This window comes from Eumetopias jubatus, unplaced genomic scaffold (genome assembly GCF_037043125.1).
Source record: "Eumetopias jubatus isolate StellerSeaLion01/CBP00866 unplaced genomic scaffold, mEumJub1_p1.0 scaffold_5, whole genome shotgun sequence".
Taxonomy (NCBI): domain Eukaryota; kingdom Metazoa; phylum Chordata; class Mammalia; order Carnivora; family Otariidae; genus Eumetopias; species Eumetopias jubatus.
Genome location: NW_028274811.1, coordinates 3,324,821 through 3,337,376, shown reverse-complemented (window position 1 = coordinate 3,337,376; position 12,556 = coordinate 3,324,821). Strand labels below are relative to the sequence as shown.

The 12,556-nt window shown below is 37.7% G+C and overlaps 1 pseudogene; it reads right to left on the bottom strand.

The window, feature by feature from the left end:
* Window positions 1-4,777: 4,777 nt before the first annotated feature.
* LOC114200482 (olfactory receptor 2L3-like) lies at window positions 4,778-6,514 on the bottom strand (annotated as a pseudogene).
* Window positions 6,515-12,556: the final 6,042 nt, after the last annotated feature.

The following is a 12,556-nucleotide window of genomic DNA, read 5'->3' as shown; positions in this document are numbered from 1 at the left end:
TGAAAGAAATTGAAGAAGGCACAAAAAGATGGAAAAATATTCCATGCTCATGGATCAGAAGAATAAACATTGTTAAAATGTCTGTGCTACCCAGAGCAATCTATACTTTCAATGCCATGCCAATCAAAACTCCAATGACATTTTTCAAAGTGCTGGAACAAACGATCCGAAAATGTGTATGGAACCAGAAAAGATCTCGAATCACAACAGAAATGTTGAAAAAGAAACACAAAGCTGGGGGCATCATGTTGCCTGATTTCAAGTGACATTATAAAGCTGTCATCACCAAGACAGCATGGTACTGGCACAAAAACAGACATATAGACAAATGGAGGAGGATAGAGAGCCCAGATATGGACCTTCAACTCTATGCTCAAATATTCTTCGACAAAGCAGGAAAAAAAACATGCAATGGAAAAAAGACAGTCTCTTCAATAAATGGTGCTGGGAAAATTGGACAGCCACATGCAGAAGAATGAAACTCGACCATTCTCTAACACCATACACAAAGATAAACTCAAAATGGATGAAAGACCTCAATGTGTGACAGGAATCCACCAAAATCCTGGAGGAGAACAAGGACAGTAACCTCTTTGACATCGGCCACAGCAACTTCTTTCAAGATATATCTCCAAAAGCTAGGGAAACAAAGGCAAAAATGAACTTTTGGGACTTCATCAATATAAAAAGCTTCTGCACAGCCAAAGAAACAGTCAACAAAACTAGGAGGCAACCCACAGAATGGGAGAAGATATTTGCAAATGACACTACCGGTAAAGGGCTGGTAGCCAAGATCTATAAAGAACTTCTCAAACTCAACACCCAAAAAACAAATAATCAAGTCCAAAAATGGACAGAAGACATGAAAAGACACTTCTCTGAAGAAGACATACAAATAGCTAACAGACACATGAAAAAATGTTCATCATTAGCCATCAGGGAAATTCAAATCAAAACCACATTGAGATACCACCATACAGCAGTTACAATGGCAAAAATGGACAGGGAAAGAAACAACAAATGTTGGAGAGGTTGTGGAGAAAGGGGAACCCTCTTACACTGTTGGTGGGAATGCAAGTTGGTACAGCCACTTTGGAAAATAGTGTGGAGGTGCCTCAAAAAATTAAAAATAGAGCTACCCTAAGACTCAGCAATTGCATTCCTGGGTGTTTACCCCAAAGACACAGATGTAGTGAAAAGAAGGTCCATATGCACCCCAATGTTCATAGCAGCAATGTCTGCAATAACCAAACTGTGGAAAGAGCCGAGATGCCCTTCAACAGATGAATGGATAAAGATGTGGTCCATATATACAATGGAATATTACTCAGCCATCAGAAAGGATGAATACCCAACTTTTCCATCAACATGGATGGGACTGGAGGAGATTATGCTAAGTGAAATAAGTCAAGTAGAGAAAGTCAATTATCATATGGTTTCAATTATTTGTAGAACATAAGGAATAGCATGGAGGACATTAGGGGAAGGAAGGGAAAAATGAAGGCTGGGGGAATCGGAGGGAAAGATGAATGATCAGAGACTATGGACTCTGAGAAACAAACAGGGTTTTAGAGGGGAGGGGGCAGGGGTGTTGGTTAGCCCGGTGATGGGTATTAAAGAGGGCAGTACTGCATGGAGCACCGGTGTTACATGAAAACAATGGATCCTGGATCACCACATCCAAAACTAATGATGTATTGTATGGTGACTTACATAACATAATAAAATTTAAAAATCAAAGAAAAAAGATTTTATTTATTTGACAGAGAGAGAGATAGCGAGAGCAGGAGCACAAGCATAGGGAGTGGGAGAGGGAGAAGTAGGCTTCCCGCTAAGCAGGCATCCTGATGTGGGGCTCGATCCCAGGACCCTGGAGTCATGAACTGGCTGAAAGCAAACACTTAATAACTGAGCCACCCAGGTGCCCCTCGCCATCTTAAAGTTCTTAACAATGTTCTCTCTGAGTCTGCATGTGAGCAGAGGTGCTGGGGTAGCACTGGCGTGTGAATTTGGTCCAGCAACTGCGCCTGCACATATGGGCTCAGGCAGTATGCTCACACAGCAGTCACCCTGGCCTCCTCATAGGAACACACACATCTTGCTCAGGTGCCAAGGACCCCAAGGGAGTAGCTCTGTTGGGACGGGGACAGACTGGGGACAGTGATGACAGCAGCAACTGCAGAGGAAGCAACAATGGTGGAAGGACCCACAGCCAGGAGAGAGAAGGAGCTCGGCCTGACAACCCAGTGATGCATGGTGGGGGCACGGGCGGACTTCCATCCCACCGCCCATTCCTAGGTCATTTACAAAATTATTGACTATCCAGCCTGAGAGCTAGTATGGAATTGCTATGGAGCTTAATCAGTAATCTTTTTTTTTTTTAAGATTTTATTTTTATTTGTCAGAGTGAGAGAGCACAAGCAGTGGGAGCAGCAGAGGGAGAAGCAGGCTCCCCGCGGAGCAAGGAGCCCATACATGGGACTTGATCCAAGGACTCTGAGATCATGACCTGGGCTGAAGGCAGACACCTAACCGACTGAGCCACCCAGGCATCCCTTAAGCAGTAATCTTTGTCAGTAAATTATCACAAAAGGAAAGCACACATATTGTCGTTGCAATAAAGTATGTCAGAAAGTTATTAGAATTAATAAAATAATCCAAAATCTATAGTTTTAAAAAGTGCTGCAACATTGCAAAATCAGTGCAAACAGGCTTATAAATAAATATACAATTTAAAAATCTTTAACATATTTAAAAATTAATATATTACTGATGGAAAAATATTTTATATAAGCTTTCAGAAACCAGAAAGAAAAAAAATAACAGCAATTTGCCTTCTCATTGAAGACACAGTGGCGAAATGAATAAATGGGTTTTGAAACATGAAGTGACTTCCACATCCTATATAAAGACCACAAATTATCAGAAATTAGAAAGGATTCATTAAAATTAAATTTATACTTAAAAGCAAGTTGAGATTAATGTATAAATTGATGGGTTGAAATCGATTTATTAAACAATGTTTTTAGGGAAAAAGAATCTCCTGGAGAAAAATCAAAGCTACCTGTACTAAAATTTATATTTGGATATAATGTATCAGACATTCAGTCCAATGTTTTCACCATGCATATATACTCCAAATAAGTCCAATAACATAAACCTAAAGACTCTTCTCAAAATTAAAAATCAGCAAAAATTGATTGCAGCTTATCTTTTGCAAGCAATGACTAACAACATTTTCAAGTCCATTGTCAGAAAAATGAAGTTCCTAAGAGAATAAATTTCTGTAAAAATAAATTTGGAGAAAAGTAAGCCAAAAAAATCTTATTACCAATGAAGACATCACAGAACAGTGTATTACAATTCAGTATATATAAAATTATGACACAAAATTACTGTTGTCATTTGTATTGCATTTAGTAGATATTACTCAAGTGTTATGAAAAAATTCTTTATAGGTTAGCCACATGCTTTTTGAACATGTGTCCTCATTTTTTTTTTGTGCTCTGCCCTATAAATTATTCAGGATGTGGCATGTCTCTTCTCTGCCAAACCTGAGAAAGTGAAGAGTATTTCTTCACTTACTACTGATGAACAACAATAACAATCTACCCAGGAAGTTCAATTAATTTGAAAGGTTTCTGTTAGATTTAACAGTGGTATCAGTTTTGAAAAGTGATTTATCAATGAATAAAATTGTTGTACAGAAGCTGACTTTCCCCAACCTGTTTCAATAAAACTATGAAATGTATTGAGTGAAAAATAAAATATTACATGGCAGACATGTTCTAACACAGGATAGCAGTGGCCACTGTGTATGTATACAGTGTGGAGATTGTCCTTGAAATTCTTAATTCCTAATAACTACACTAAACTTTTGACCCACTCAGCTTATAATTGACCTCACAATTTCTTGATTTCTGCTGGCATATGCAAGTCCTTTTACTTTTCTTGAGGAATACCTGATATGAAATCAATTTCCTAGGATTCATCTCCATAAAAGGACCATAAACTTATTATATTTTGTTCAGAATGGTATAAGGACTTTAGAATCTCTGATGAAGTCTTAGCTAAATCTTTCTAAAGCTAAATTACCTTAAATTGAAAAAAAAGGTAGTAATTGGCACAGATAAGTCACGAGCCTACTATGAGAAGATAAAGAATTTTTCTGACTTTCAATTAGATCTAGATATTAAGGAAATATTTATTTTCTGGTTATCTGTTTTGGAAAATAAATTGAAAATACTAGAACTTTTATGTCTGACAACATCATTTAGACAGTTTCCATTTTTTCTACATGACTAAGAACCATTTTCATAGAAAACATATTAGCAAAAAACGAGTGCATTTGAAACTTACGAGAAAAAGCACCATAAAGAAAAAAAAAGGCTCATAAATACAGATACATTTGCAAGACAATTTTGTCCAGACACGAGTGATTTTCTTCTTCTTCTTTTTTTAATATATATTTTTATTTTTTCATCTGAGACAGAGATACAGAGAGAGAGCACATGAGCAGGGGAAGAGGCAGAGGGAGAGGAAGAAGCAGGCTCCCTGCTGAGGCAGGAACCTGATGTGGGGCTGGATCCCAGGACCCTGGGATCATGACCTGAGCCAAAGGCAGACACCTAACCATCTGAGCCACCCAGGCGCACTGAGTAATTGTCCTCTCTTCTGACTTTAGTCCTTCCACTCTAAGCATAAAATAATATTTTATTTACTGCAAACTGAGGAATGGACTTATAATCAATGTTTGGTACATATGCAAAAAACGTGTCTATATTTTCACAAAGCAGATTCTCTGAATCACTCTTCTCAGGGTCCCCATCACCTCCTTGTTTCTCAGGCTGTAGATGATGGGGTTGAGCATTGGGGTCAGGACGGTGTAGAAGACAGCCAGGACCTTGTCCTCTGTGGGAGATCGGAAGGCCCTTGGGCGTAGATGAGCGTAAGCAAAGGGTACAAAGTATAAAGTGACCACAGTGAGGTGGCTGCTGCAGGTTGGATAGGTCTTCTTCCTCCCCTCTGTTGACTGCGTGCGGCAGATTGGAAGGAGGACCCGTCCGTAGGAACATGTGATGCCAACGAAAGGAAACACAAGGAAGAGAATGGTGCTCCCAAACACTGTGCACTCATAAGCCCAGGTGTCCACGCGGGCCAGCGTCAACATGGCGGGGACATCACCGCAGAAATGGTGGATGGCTCTGGGTTGACAATAGGGGATACGGAAGGCATAGACCGTGTGGGCACAGGAGTTGGCCAAGCCCGTTATCCAAGATCCTGTTATCATTAGAACACACACTCTTTTGTTCATACGAACGGGAGCGTGGAGAGGAAAGCAAATAGCCACATAACGGTCATAGGCCATAGATATCAAGAGCAATGCTTCTGCACCTGCTAAAGTCAAGAAGAAGCAGCTCTGAGCCCCACACCCAGTGAAGGAGAGAGACTTGTTTCCAGAGAGATAATCCGAAGCCATCTTGGGAACAATTGTGGAGATGTAGCTCAGGTCAATGGGAGAGAGCTGACTGAGGAAGAAATACATGGGTGTGTGGAGACGGGTGTCTAGGAAGATGAGGAGAATCATGGGCCGGGTGCCAAATAGAGCCATCAGAAAAATAACAACAATTACAATAAAGAGGAACAGGCCAATTCTTGTTGGTGGGAACAACCCCAATCAGATGAAATCAGTTGATGTTTGCTTATAATTTTCCACGAGGCATTGATAGGATTTTCCTAAAAGCAGACAGAAAAGTGTATGGAACAAGAGGATCTTCTGAATTTATCATTGTTGTCAGACTGTATTATTGAAAATCTTACAACTCCTAGGTGAATAACTGAACTTTTCTATTTTAGAAAACAACAACAATGACAACAAAAACAATTTACTTTTTGAACCAGAGATTAAAATGAGGATGCAAGTATTAGTAGCCTATACCTTTTCTTAGAAATCTTTAAAGTTATTTAAAAAAATCATTTGTATATTTGTTAAGAATTCATTAGGATAAGTATGCTTTACTACTGTACACAAATACAAGTATTGCCAAATCAGATGTTTATTCAAAATATTTGCATAGAAAATCAATGTAAATATATATATTATATATTTAAGAATAAATATTTATGACCCATAAAGGATCATTTTTCTTTCATATCTAAGACTTACTTCTAAAGCTGCAGCAACCTATCACCTTCTTTTGGAGCAATATTTCCTTAAGTCCTCTTTACACAATAACATGTAATCAAACATCCTTGAATTCAAGTAAAATTATTGCTTTCATCTGTTCTGAAATCATGAATGAATCTTTTTTTTTATGTTCAGTTAGCCACTGTATAGTACATCATTAGTTTTTGATGCAGTGTTCAATAATTCATTAATTGCATATATCACCCATGAATGAATTGTCTTATTGTCTAGTACTATTTATATAAATCATTCTCTTCTTCTCAACCAGTTTCTGAATGATACAGTTCAAGGATACCCTTCAACTAAATATCTATACACCATACTCATGGTAGGTTTCACAAATCTGCCAGAGTTCTTCAAAATAGCATTTGTTTTATGTCTCTCTGCCTCTCTAACACTTATACAATACACACTCCTCTATGGTACTTTGTCTTACTCATTTTATGCTTTTCTTTTTAAAAATTTTTGTATGAATTCTAGTTATTTAACATACAGCGTAATATTAGTCTCAAGGGTACAGCTTAGTGATTCCCGTCATCCATACAACACCCCACGTTCATCAGAATAGGTGCACTCTTAATCCCCATCCCCTATTTCACCCATCCCCCATCCACCTCCCATCTGGTTACTATCCCTTTGTTCTGTATAATTAAGATCTGTTTCTCGGGGCACCTGGGTGGCTCAGATGGTTAAGCAACTGCCTTCGGCTCAGGTCATGATCCCGGAGTCCTGGGATCGAGTCCCACATTGGGCTCCCTCCTCAGGAGGGTGTCTGCTTCTCCCTCTGATCCTCTTCCTTCTCATGCTATCTCTCATTTTCTCTCTCTCAAATAAATAAATAAAATCTTTTTAAAAAATCTGTTTCTTGGTTTGCCTCTCTCTCTGTCTTTTTTGGCCTTACGATCATTTGTTTTGGTTCTTAAATTCCACATATGAATGAAATCTTTTATTTACAACTTTCTAATTCTAGATCAGTGTGAGAATTAATCACATATATTTGTCATTTCTCCCTCTTAAAAACCAAATATCATGATGATAAAGAATATATATAAGTCAAAATAGAACCGGTGACAAAAAGCACAATGAGAGAAAATATTTCAGGCCCTTTGACAAAATGAATTTAGATAAAGGAATGATCAGTCACTTAAGTGGAAAAAAGGAAATAGTACCCTAAGACCCTCATGGAGTTGTGAGGAGGAATTTGCCACTGACATCATAAGTGAACAAGCTCTACACAGTATGTAGCATTTTATCTTAAATATTATTTTAGATCCAAATGATACCAGGCTTTTAGGAAGTCTCCCACATGAAACAGGAATATGCATACATATGTGCACACACACACAGAGACATATTCACACACTCTCACTAACACACAAAAAATATGAGCCAAAATGTTTGGGAAAATGCAGAAAATTTTCTTTAGTAGGTTTCATATGTTCAAAAAAGTATGAAATGTTATTAATTCACAATATAAATACCATTAGATAAATAAAATTATGTCAGATAAAACAAAAGGCTCTTGCAAATATATATGTAACTGTATACTCATATATATTTATATATGATAAAAAAGATTAAGTCAAAGTTCTAAAGACATACTGAAGAAAGAAATGTACCAGAGTAAAAAAACAAAACAAAGCAAAAACCAAAAACACAACAACAAAACATGAAAAACTTCATTTTGAGAAGATAGGAGAACTCAAGAATTAATATACAAGAATATGTGTATGCTTATTGTCATTTTAAAAATACATAAACAAAAATAATAATGGAGTTAATATTATCAAAAGAAAATGTTCTTCAATATTATACATATGGTTCACCATATTCAAACAGCATAAACAGAATACAGGAAGAAATGAAAAAAATATTTTATTGCAAGATGTTTTCTTTTTTTGAAGATTTTATTTGCTTATTTGAGAGAGAGTGTGAGAGAGAGAGCATGAGATGCGGGAGGCTCAGAAGGATGAGCAGACTGCCCACTGAGCAGGGGGCCAGATGTAGGACTCCATCCTGGGACTCCAGGATCATGACCTGAGCCGAAGGCAGTCGCTCAACCGACTGAGCCACCCAGGCACGCTGCAGGATATTTTCTTAACAATTCTAATTATCTTCTTGAGTCCATTTTCTAAAAATGCTCAATATTTCCTATAAACATATGGTCCTAAATATATCTTGACAGAGATAATAGTAGCAATAATGAGAAATAAATAAGAACGTATTTATATATAGAAATAGTAACTAAAGTATTATTTTTTCCCCAAAGATTTATTTATTTATTAGAGAGCACAAGCACTCGGGGAGAGGGAGAGAGAACCTCAAGCAAATCTGCACTGATCACAGAGACCCAAATGGTGCTCGATCTCATGACTGGGAGATCAGGAACTGAGCCAAAACCGAGTCAGATACTTAACTGACTGTACCACCCAGGTTTTAAATATTTAAAATATCAGGTTTTATAACAATTTCTATTTTTGGTATCTTAACAATATATACTAGAAGATGGAAAATACCATCAACCTTGCCATTCTAAACATGAAATGGGCAGAAGCCATGAACAGACACTTCTCCAAAGAAGACAAATGGTTAAGAAACACATGAAAAAATGCTCCACATCACTTGCCATCAGGGAAATACAAATCAAAATCACAATGAGATACCACCTTACACCAGTTAGAATGGCAAACATTAATAAGACAGGAAAACACAAGTGTTGGTGAGGGTGTGGAGAAAGGGAAACCCTCTTACATTGTTAGTGGGAATGGACGCTGGTATAGCCACTCTGGAAAATAGTATAGAGGTTCCTCAAGTCCTTAAAAATAGAGCTACCCTTTGACCCAGCAATTGCACTACTGGGTATTTATCTCAAACATACAGATATAGTAAAGAAGGGTCATATGCACCCCAATGTTCATAGCAGCAATGTTCACAATAGCCAAACTGTGGGAGGAGTTAAGATGTCCTTCAACAGATGAATGGATAAAGAAGGTGTGGTCCATATATAAAATGGAATATTACTGAACCATCATAAATGATGAATACCTACCATGACATGAATGGTACTGTTGGGTATTATGCTAAGTGAAATAAGTCAATCAAAGAAAGACAATTATCATATGGTTTCACTCATATGTGGAATATAAGAAACAGTGCAGAGAAAAATAGGGGTGTGGGGTACTGAATGAGAAAAAATCAGAGAGGGAGACAAACCATGTGACTCTTGACTCTGGGAAACAAACTGAGGGTTGTGGAAAGGGAGGTGGGTGTGGGGTTGGGGTTACTGGGTGATGGGCCTTAACGAGGGTACATGATATGATGAGCACTGGGTGTTATAATGAACTGATGAATTATTGAACATTATATCAAAAACCAGTGATGTACTATATATTGGCTAATTGAATTTAAATAAAAAAATGGGATGTAACTATTTTGAAAGGATGGGAAAAGGAAAAATGAGTTGGAGTTATATATGGTGGGGGAATTTCTCCATCCCCCATGGCTGGAGAGATGAGTCAAGAGATGGTATTTAGGGACACCTGTGTGGCTCAGTTGTTAAGCATCTGCCTTCAGCTCAGGTCATGATCCCGGGGTCCTGGGATCGAGCCCCGCATCGGGCTCCCTGCTCGGCGGAGAGCCTGCTTCTCCCTCTCCCACTCCCCCTGCTTGTGTTCCCTCTCTTGCTATCTCTCTCTGTCAAATAAATAAATAAAATCTTTAAAAAAATAAAAAAAAGAGATGGTATTTAGAATTTATTAAAGATAAAAATATTGGTGGAAAATAGAAACAAAAGGTGGCAAAATAATATGAAATATTTTCCTTGGAGATCAGGGGTGGGTAATGGGACCATTGTTTTACCTTATGGGTTGTTGAGATCATGTTCTTACATTACTTGAATAAAATATTAAACTGATATAAATCATACTGGAAGTATAACCAGAGCAATTAGGCAAAAACAAAATCCAAATTGGAAATAAAGAAGTAAAGTTATCTTGGTTTGGAAACATGATCTTATATGTAGAAAATTCTAAAGAGTCTACAAAATATGTTAGAACTATTAAACAAATTTAGTAAAGTTTCAGGATACAAAATCATTTGTATATACAAAATCACTTCTATACATAAATAATGTATAGTGGTAAGAAGTTTTTTTAAATTGTGGGTTGCTGGAGGGGAGGTAGGTGGGGGCAATGGGGTAACTCAGTGATGGGTATTAAGGAGGGCATGTGATGTGATGAGCACAGGGTGTTATATGCAACTGATGAAATTCCTAAGCTCTACATCTGAATGATGTTCAATATGTTGGCTAATTGAATTTAAATTAAAAATAATGTAAGTTACATTTGTAATACCATCCAAAACAATAAAATACTTAGTGTATTGTATGGATGGAGGTTTCGATGATTTGTCCTGCATAAACAACCACCCCGACCTACCATAAGCAAACTGCATATTCAATGAAATGCCTATCATAATCCCAAAAGAAGATTTTACAGAAATAAAAAAATACACCCTAGAATTAATATATAGGCTCAAGTTACCCTGGACAGCCAAAACAATCATGAAATAATTGGAGAACTCACTCTTTCTGATCAAAAACTTAACAAAAACACTATTATAATAAGAACAGTGTAGTAATGCCATAAACACAGATACAAACCAATAAAGTAGATATATCAGAATAAATACTTCACATATGTGGTCAAGTGATTTTCTCAAGAGTCAGCAAACCATTCAGTGGGGTTGTCTTTTCAAAAAACCACTGTGCAGAGAAACCTGGATATCCACATGCAAATAACGAAATCAAACCATGACCTTACACTATATATAAAAATTAAATTAAATGCATCAAATTGCTAAATAGATAAAACCGTAAACTTTTAGAATAAAGCCTAGGGTTTTTCCAAAAATCCAAAAGGTTCACATTGGATTTAACTGTGTTTTCCTGGATTCATATCCACCTCAGTTTGTTTTTCAGAGTCCATCGTCTCTCATGGTTCGTCTCCCCCTCCAACTTACTCCCCTTCATTCTTCCCCTCCTGCTATCTTCTTCTTCTTTTTTTTTTCTTAACATATATTGCATTATTTGTTTCAGAAGTACAGATCTGTGATTCAACAGTCTTACACAATTCACAGCACTCACCATAGCACATACCCTACCCAATGCCTATCACCAAGCCACCCCATCCCTTCCACCCCCCACCACTCCAGCAACACTCAGTTTGTTTCCTGAGGTTAAAAATTCCTCATATCAGTGAGGTCATTAATACATGTCTTTCTCTGATTGACTTCTTTCACTCAGCATGACACCATCCAGTTCCATCCATGTCGTTGCAAATGGCAAGATCTCATTCGTTTTATGTCTGCCTAATATTCCATTGTGAACATATACCACATCTTCTTTATCCATTCGTTTGTCGATGGACATCTTGGCTCTTTCCACAGTTTGGCTATTGTGGACATTGCTGCCATAAACATTGGGGTGCACGTACCCCTTCGGATCCCTACATTTGTACCTTTGGGGTAAATACCCAGTAGTGCAATTGCTGGATCATATTGTAGCTCTATTTTGAACTATTTGAGGAACCTCCATACTGTTTCCCAGAGTGGTTGCACCAGCTTGCATTCCCACCAACAGTGTAGGAGGGTTCCCCTTTCTCCGCATCCCAGACAACATCTGTCGTTTCCTGACTGGTTAATTCTAGCCATTCTGACTGGTGTGAGGGGTATCTCATTGAGGTTTTGATTTGGATTTCCCTGATGCCGAACGATGTTGAGCACTTTTTCATGTGCCTGTTGGCCATTTGGATGTCTTCTTTGGAAAAATGTCTGTTCATGTCATCTGCCCATTTCTTCATTGGATTATTTGACCTTTGGGTGTTGAGTTTGATAAGTTCTTTATAGATTTTGGATACGAGCCCTTTATCTGATATGTCATTTGCAAATATTTTCTCCCATTCTCTCGGTTGTCTTTTGGTTTTGTGGACTGTTTCTTTTGCTGTGCAAAAGTTTTGATCTTGATGAAATCCAAATAGTTCATTTTTGCCCTTGCATCCCTTGCCTTTGGCGATGTTTCTAGGAAGAAGTTGCAGCAGCTGAGGTCGAAGAGGTTACTACCTGTGTTCTCCTCTAGGATTTTGATGAACTCCTGTCTCACGTTTAGGTCTTTCAACCATTTGGAGTCTATTTTATGTGTGGTGTAAGGAAATGGTCCAGTATCATTCTTCTGCATCTGGCTGTCCAATGATCTCAACATCATTTGTTGAAGAGACTGTCTTTATTCCATTGGACATTCTTTCCTCATTTATCAAAGATAAGTTGACCATAGAGTTGAGGGTCCATTTCTGGGCTCTCGATTCTATTCCATTG